The sequence below is a fragment of the Ursus americanus genome, chromosome 24 (genome assembly GCF_024610735.1).
Source record: "Ursus americanus isolate L20-20 chromosome 24, mUrsAme1.1.p, whole genome shotgun sequence".
NCBI lineage: Eukaryota > Metazoa > Chordata > Mammalia > Carnivora > Ursidae > Ursus > Ursus americanus.
The window spans coordinates 31,415,180-31,424,243 of NC_142150.1; the positions used below are offsets into that span (position 1 = coordinate 31,415,180).

At 41.9% G+C, this 9,064-nt stretch overlaps 1 long non-coding RNA gene across 1 annotated transcript; it reads right to left on the bottom strand.

Moving 5' to 3' along the window:
• Nucleotides 1-1,049: 1,049 nt before the first annotated feature.
• LOC148107862 (uncharacterized) lies at nt 1,050-9,035 on the bottom strand. The gene is made up of 3 exons (XR_015721426.1): nt 8,902-9,035; nt 6,194-6,337; nt 1,050-4,977 (listed from the first exon to the last, which is right to left on the bottom strand). It is a non-coding gene; the product is annotated as an uncharacterized LOC148107862 (long non-coding RNA).
• Nucleotides 9,036-9,064: the final 29 nt, after the last annotated feature.

A 9,064-nucleotide genomic window follows, 5' to 3' on the forward strand; every position in this document is an offset into this window, starting at 1 on the left:
TGCAGTCTCTTTGGAAAACAGCATGGAAGTTCCTTAAAAAATTAAAAATAGAGTCACCATATGATCCAGTAATTCCAGCACTGGGTATTTACCCAAAGTAAACAAAAATACTAATTTGAAAAGATAGACACACCCCTATATTTATTGTAGCATTATTTACAATACCCAAGATATGGAAGCAACCTGAGTGTCCATCCATAGATGAATGGATTAAGAAGATGTGGTATACATATACTGGAATATTATTCAGCCATAAAAAAGAATGAGATCTTACCATCTGCCCCAGCATGGATGGCCCTAGAGGGTATAATGCTAAGTGAAATAAGTCAGTCAGAGAAAGACAAATACCATATGACTGCACTTAGATATGGAGTTTAAGAGACAAAATAAATGAACAAAGGAAAAAACAGACAAAAACCCAGACTCTTTTTTTTTTTTTAAGATTTTATTTATTTGACAGAGAGAGACACAGCCAGAGAGGGAACACAAGCAGGGGGAGTGGGAGAGGGAGAAGCAGGCCCCCTGTCGAGCAGGGAGCCCAATGCAGGGCTCGATCCCAGGACCCTGGGATCATGACCTGAGCCGAAGGCAGACGCTTAACGACTGAGCCATCCAGGCACCCCAACCAGACTCTTAAATAAAGAGAACAAACTGATGGTTGCCAGAGGGAAGGGGGGTACAGAGAAGTGAGATAGATAAAGGGGATTAAGAGTACATTGATGATGAGGGGTGCCTGCCTGGCTCAGTCAGTGGAGCATGTGACTCTTGATCTCAGGGTTGTGAGTTCGAGCCCCACATTGGGTATAAAGATTACTTAAAAATAAAATCATAAGGGGCGCCTGGGTGGCTCAGTCATTAAGTGTCTGCCTTCGGCTCAGATCATGGTCCTGGGATTGAGCCCCGCATCGGGCTCCCTGCTCAGCGGGAAGCCTGCTTCTCCCTCTCCCACTCCTCCTGCTTGTGTTCCCTCTTTTGCTATCTCTCTCTGTGTCAAATAAGAAAGAAAAGAAAAGAAAAGAAAAGAAAAGAAAAGAAAAGAAAAGAAAAGAAAGAAAGAAAGAAAGAAAGTCCGAAATTAAAAAATAAAAAATAAAATCTTAAAAAAAACAGTACACTATGATGAGCACTGAATAGAATTGTTTGATCATAAAAGAGTTGTTTAATCCTTATATTGTACACCTGAAACTAATACAACACTGTATGTTGATTATAATTCAATAAAGAAAAGGAGATTTAAAAATGTAAAAAAGAGAGAGAGAGAAGAAAAAAGTGGAGCGGTGGTTGCCAGAGACTGGATAGACGGTGGTATCGGAAGTTGTTTATTTATTTTTTTAAAATTATTTTACTTTTTAAAAAAATATTTTATTTATTTATTTATTTATTTATTTATTTATTTATTTATTTATTTATTTGAGGGAGAGCATGAGTAGGGGGCGGGGAGGAGCAGAAGGAGAAGCAGACTCCCCACTGAGCAGGGAGCCGGGCCGGCGTGGGGCTCCATCCCAGGACCCGGAGATCATGACCTGAGCTGAAGGTAACTGATTGAGCCACCCAGGCGCCCCTTAATCAATTTACTTTTTATGTCATCTCTACACCCAATGTGGAGCTTGAACTCACAGCTCTGAGATCAGGAAACAGACGCACGCTAGGGACTGAGGCAGTCAGGCACCCCATGGGGAGTTGTCTTACAGGTACAAAGTTTCAGTTTGGGAAATTGAAAAAAGTTCTGGAGATGGACCATGGTAATGGCTGGGCAACAATGTCATTGTGCTTCATGTCAATGAACAGTATATTAAAAATGGTTAAGATGGCATATTTTTTTAAGATTTTATTTATGTATTTATGTATTTATTTGTCAGAGAGAGAGCACAAGCAGGTGGAGCTGCAGGCAGAGGGAGAGGGAGAAGCAGGCTCCCTGCCGAGGAAGGAGCCCCATGTGGGGTTGGATCCCAGGGGGTCCTGGGATCATGACCTGAGCCTAAGTCAGGCCCTTAACCGACTGAGCCACCCAGGTGCCCCAAGATGGCATATTTTATAGCATGTATATTTTGATATAATTTTTTTAAAAGATTTGGGCTTCACACTGCAACTGACACATGCACTTATATTAGGTAGGATAAGTCAAACTGCTGAAACAATTAGACCTAAAGTAAATAGTTGAAACAAAATAGCTTAGTTCTCTCTGCCTCAACAGATTGGGGAAGATGTTCCCAGTTAGTGGGAGGATGAAGAGAGATAGCTTCTACTTTAAGTAATTATTTAGTGGCCCAGATTTTTTAAAAAGATTTTATTTATTCATTTGAGAGAGAGAGACAGAGAGAGCACGAGCGAGGGAAGGGGGAGCAGAGGGAGAGAGAGGGGCCGACTCCACGCTGAGCAGGGAGCAGGACGCAGGGCTCCATCCCAGGACCCTGGCCACGACCTGAGCTGAAGGCAGACGTCTAACCGACTGAGCCACCCATGCACCCCAGATATTTTAAAAAGATTTTTATTATTTATTTGAGAAAGAGAGTAAGTAAGTGAGAGAGAGAGCACAAGTGGGAGAAGGGGCGGAGGGAGAGGGAGAAGCTGACTCCCCATCCCAGGACCCCCAGATCACAAACCGAGCTGAAGGCAGATCCTTAACCGACCAAGGTACCCCTAGTGACCCAGAGTAATGGGGACTCTGCCACGTATAACTCATTCCTGCTGAGATGATTCCTGCCATCTTCATCACCACTCTAGCCCCCAAGAGGAGAAAAAGAGTGTGAAGAAGACTCGTGGAGGAGTTATGGACTGGGCCTGCTGGTCCTGAGGCTGGCACACATCACTTCCTCTCACACTCCATTGGAGGTGACTGAGTCCTGTATCACCTCCTACTTCAAGGGACACTGAGCATATGACAGCTCAGATATTGTAAGAGAAGTGGATAAAGAATTTTGGTGGACAGTTAAGTTTCTAAAAAGAAAAAAACCAAAATCCCTGGGGGAATATACATCTAACTGAAATATTATCTTCAGAGGTAAGATTACTGGAAACTCTCACTTTTTATATATAATTTTGAAGTGCTTGCATTTATAATACGCATATGTTACTATTATAATCAGAAACTGCAAGCCAAAACCAGGGTAGAGGGAATGACAGTAAAATGTTTGCATAAAAGCTGAAATCAATAAACATACAAAAAACCCCACTAAACTCCTTGTTAATTTTTTTATTTTTTATTTTTTTAAAGATTTTATTTAAGAGAGAGAGACAGAGCATGAGCATGAGCAGAGGAGAGGAGGCAGAGTGAGAGGGAGAAGCAGACTCCCCGCTGGGCAGGGAGCCCCACATGGGACTTGATCGCAGGACCCTGAGATCATGACCAGAGCCAAATGCAGACGCTCAACCAACTGAGCCACTCGGGCATGCCAACTCCTTGCTTAAAAAAATAAATAAATAAAAATAAACCAAAAAAACTACTAAACTCCTTGTTTAAAAAAAAAAAAAAAGCTGAAACCACTTAATCAGTAAAATCAGACACCAACCTAAATTTCCATCACAGGAGAATGGGTAAATAAATGATAGTATAGGGCACCTGGGGGCTCAGTTGGTTAAGCATCTGCCTTCAGCCCAGGTCAGGATCCCAGGCTCCTGGATCGAGTCCCGTGTGGGGCTCCCTGCTCAGCAGGGAGTCTGCTTCTCCCTCTCCTCCTGCCCCTCCCTCCTGCTTGCCTCACTCGCACTCTCTCTCCCTCAAATAAATAAAATCTTTAAAAAAATAAAAAATAGGGGCGCCTGGGTGGCTCAGTCATTAAGCGTCTGCCTTCGGCTCAGGGCGTGATCCCGGAGTCCTGGGATCGAGCCCCACATCAGGCTGCTCTGCTATGAGCCTGCTTCTTCCTCTCCCACTCCCCCTGCTTGTGTTCCCTCTCTCGCTGGCTGTCTCTCTCTGTCAAATAAATAAATAAAATCTTTAAAGAAATAAAAATAAAAATAAATTAAAAAATAAAAAATAAACGATGGTATAATCATATAAGGGATTATTATTAGGGTGGTAAAAACTAATGAACAATATCTACACACAACAATGTGGTTGAACTTACAACGAAAAACTCATTAAAGACTTAGTTGCTGTAGTTACCATTTTATAAAGCATACATTTACATGGTAAAAACTACATGGTTAATTTTTATTATGAAATATTTTTAAAAATAGGCCGAAGGGCATCATGACTCCCCACAGAACATCACTCAAACAATGATTAATATTTTGGCATATTTGTGTAATTGCTTTTTTTCTTGGTACAGTATTTTGATGCAAATCCCTTATATGTCACGTATGTCTACATACTTTAGTAAGCATGTAATAAGCAAATTTATAGGCATTTTCTTACACAGCAACAATGTCATGACCACATTAACAAAGTTAGCAATAACTCTTTGGTATTATCTCTGTCCATAATCAAATGTCTCCAATTATTTCAAAAACATGACTTTTTTTTAAGTTTTATTTTTATTTAAGTAATCTATACCCCCAATGTAGGGCTCAAACTCATGAGCCCGAGATCAGGAGTCCCGTGCTCTTCTGACTGAGCCAGCCCGGTGTCCCCAAAACATGGCTTTAATAGCGGATTCGTTTCACTCAGGATCCACGCTGTCCACACACAATTTCTGGTTACCATGTCTCTAGGACTCCTGATCTGAGAGCTGCTCTCCCATTCTTCTTCTTTTTGTTTTGTTTTTTTTTTCCCATGCTTTTGCCTTGCAGAAACAGAGTCAACTGTTCCTGTAGGATATCCATGCTCTGGGTTTGTCTATTGTTGCATGTGATGACATTTCACTTATCCTTCTATCGTCTATATTTGCTGGAAATGAAAAGTTAGCCCCGGCCGCCTGGGTGGCTCAGTCGTTAGACGTCTGCCTTCGGCTCAGGTCTTGATCCCAGGGTCCGGGGATCCAGCCCTGCATCAGGCTCCCTGCTCAACAGGAAGCCTGCTTCTCTCTCTCTCTCTCTCTGTCAAATAAATAAATTTTAAAAATCTTAAAAAAAGAAGTTAGCTCCTTATAAATCTGTTAGCTACACTGGAATTAAACAACAACAACAAAGAGCATGAGGAAAAGATTTTGGGTTCACTGCATAAACAATGTAAGACCCAAGTGTGTGTGCATGTGTATGATCAAACTACAAATATAAAAGAGTATGTAAATGCACATAAAAATTAATTAATTAGAAAAACTTGACATATACATGTGTGTAAAAATAAAATATATTCAGTCTCTTAAGTAGTTAGTGAAATGGAAATAAAAATAAAGAGTTGCCATTAAAAAAAAAGAAAAAAGCAAGATCTTGAGGCCTGTTTAAATTCAGGTTGGACTTTTTGAGGCTGAGGCTATGAGCATCTGGAGATGTATAATGGCAGTTTGTCCTGCTCTTAACAATGTGGGGATTAATCAGTGAGTGGTTCAGGTGGCTACAGCCCAATTCCTCCAGGTAAAGTTTCCTTTCAGGGTTTCATCTAATGCTTTTGTCCACTGATGACCATTGACTGGATCCATTATTTGACTAGGGATGCAAAATGCTGAGTTTCTATCATTCTTTCACATTTACTAGCTGGAATACAAAATACTGAATTTCTAATTTTATTATTCCTTCCGCATTCATTAACAGGAAGTCTGCTGTAAAGAAGAAATTTCCCTTACCAACTGGGGATATTTGGTTGCCCCAAAATACAGTCCATACAGGAATACCATTCACTGACATATCCCAAGTGCTAGAACATTGTCTGGAATATACAGGCTTCTAAAATAGTTTTCAACTGAATTGGAAGCCATATATTGGGGGTTCCTGGCTGGCTCAGTCCATAGAGCATGTAATTCTTGATCTTGGGTTGTGAGTTTGAGCCCCACATTGAGGGTAAAGTTTACTTTAAAAAAAAAAAGAAAAAGAAAAAGAAAGAAATCCATATATTGGAATACTAATGCTTTGAAAAGCACAAAGTAAATGCATACGTATCTACAGTGACATGGCATAATATTTATGAAAATTGTTGAGTAAAACAGCAGGTGACACAACAGTAAATATAGAATGCGCCAATTTTTACAAAATAGACTTTAAGTGTATCAAAAATAGAATGGAATGGGGCACTTGGCTGGATCAGTCACTGGAGCATACAACTCTTGATCTCAGGGTTGTGAGTTCAAGCCCCATGTAGGGTGTAGAGGTTACTTACAAAAATAAAATCTTAGGGGCTCCTGGGTGGCTCAGTCCACTAAGTGTCTGACTCTTGATTTCGGCTCAGGTCATGATCTCAGGGTTGTGAGATCCAGCCCTGCGACGGTTCATGGCTGGGCGTGGAGCCTGCTTAAGATTCTCTCTAAAACAAACAAACAAACAAACAAACAAACAAACAAACATCTTTTAAAAAATAGAACGGATTAACAGGTGAATATGTGATAAAACCAAGTGTTAATTGTAGAATTTAGATGGTGGTTATATGGGTTTTTCCAGTTCAATTTATTCAGTTATTCAGTTACTTTATCATGAAAATATTCGTCACAAAATGTTGGAAAAATATGTGTATAAAAATTTGTATTTCTGAAGAGTGGGTTTGGGGGTAAGGATGGAATTTTTCAGGTTATATACTTTGTGTAAAGCAAAAATTGTAAATGATTCTTTGACATAGTAATTCCACTTTAGGAACCTATCCTAATAGGGGCACGTGAGTGGCTCAGTCGGTTAAGCAGCTGCCTTTGGCTCAGGTCATAGTCCCAGGATCCTGGGATCAAGTCCGGCATTGCATTGGTCTCCCTGCTGAGTGCGGAGCCTGTTTCACCCTCGCCCTCTGCCAGCCACTCCCCTTGCTTGTGCTCTCGCTTTACGCATTCTGTCAAATAAACAAGATCTTCTTTTAAAAAAAAAGAATCTATCCTAATAAAGTAATTCTAAATATGGAAAATACAGAAATATAGAAAAAAATGTCATGCTGGAATTATAAAAAAATATTTGGAAATATCCTGAATGTCCAATAACAGGAGAATGATCACATTATGGTGTGGTAACTAGGTTCATTCCAAATGGTAAAGACAATGTAATAATATGGGAAGTCCTCATGGCACATTTTGTGAAAAAATTGATACAAAATTTTGTCAACATGATTACAATGATTTAATTTATTTTATTTTTAAGTAATCTCTAAAGCCAACATGAGGCTTGAACTCACAAATCCAAGATCAAGAGTTGCACGCTCAACTGACTGAGCCAGCCAGGTGCCCCTACAACGCTTTCTAAAAATGGTACACATAGACCACATAGTGTTATCATATGACCCAATAACTCCACCTTAGATATCCAAGAGAAATGAAAACGTATGTTCACGCTAAAACTTGTGTATGAATGTTCACGGCAGCATTATTCAAAATAGCCAAAAAGTGTAAACAGTCAAATGTCTGTTGACTGATAAATGAGGAAACAAAATGTGATATATCCATACAACGGAATATTATTTGGCAATTTTTTAAAAATACAGTAGTTGGGTGCCTGGGTAGCTCAGTCGGTTAAGCGTCTGACTCTCCAGCTCACCTCGAGGCTCCACGCTGGGTGTGGTGCCTACTTAGACGAACACAGTAGTGACACGTGCTACAACATGGATGAACCGTGAAAACATTATGCTCAGTGAGGGAAGCCAGACACAAAAGACACATATTGTAGGAGTCCATGTACTTGAAACATCCAGCAGGCAAATCTATGAGACAAATTAGTGGTTGCCTAGGGGTGGGGGATAAGGGGATATGGGATTTGGGGGCAAGGGAATAATGAAATGTTCTAAAATCGTTTGTGGTGGGGCGCCTGGGTGGCTCAGCTGGTTAAGCGTCCCATTCCTGGTTTCTGCTCAGGTGGTGATCTCGGGATCATGAGATCTACCCCTCCACCCACTCGCGCTCTCTTTCTCTAAATACATGAGCAAAATTGGTTGTGATGATTGCACAACTCTGAATATACTAAAAAACCATTGAATCGTACACTTTAAATGGGTGAACTGTATGGTATGTTGAGTTATATCTCAATAAAGTTGTTACAAAGAAGTTTTCTAGTGGTGCACACAGGAAATTGGAGGAAAAAAGAAATGTATCTGAAGTGGTGAAATTATGGGTAATTAGAGCAAATTCTACTTCACTGTATTTTCCAATTGTGATGAGTACCTATGACTTTTTTTTCCTTAAGTTTTTCTTAAGCTTTTTCTTAAGTAAACTTTAACCCCAACGTGGAGTTTGAACTCACAACCCCACGATCAAGAGTTGCGAGCTCCACCCACTGAGCCAGCCAGGCGCCCCAAGTATGTATTATGACTTCTACAAGGAGAAAAGAAACCTTTTTTAAAGAGCACCAGGTACCAATAAAGAAATAAATAGCACTAGATGCATGTTCCACTTAATGTAAAGAAGCAGCATCACAATTCCTCTTACCTCTCTGTAGGGTGTGGTTTTTATATTTACACTTATCACAACACTTTCTTAATATATTTCCATAACTTATTAGATATACTTATATATTTTTTCTTTACACACACACACACACACACACACACACACACACACACACACCGGGGTTTGGGCAGGAGGAGGGAGCACGAGTTCTGGCAGATGGGGAGGGTGGGGGAAGGGCCATATCAACCCAGGTGCCCCGCTAGCCCTCTCCGCCGCCACCCCCCAGCCCCCCGCCGCCTAAAAGCTCAAAGCCCATTCTTCAACTGTCCCCTTCAGGACTGCCCCTACCACAGAGTCTCTTCCTGGACTAGTCTTTACGTTTGTGGGGTCCCACCCTCGCCTGGGTCGCAGCCCCCCACCCTCCGGCCGGGGACTGGGAAGAGCGGCCAGGGCCGCCCTTCCTCGGCCCGGCCCGGGGCCCGGTTCCACTCGCAGGGTCAGAGGCCCCCCTCACCTGGGGTCCCAGCCTCCTCCCTCGGGAGGGAGGCCGCCGGCCACGGGCAGGCGTCCCGGTTTCACACGCCGCAGAGTCGCAGGCCTCGGGCCGCGGACGCGCCCTCCCACCGCCGGGTCCCACTTGCCGGCCGGGGAATCCCTGGTCCCTCCCCCAGGCCGGC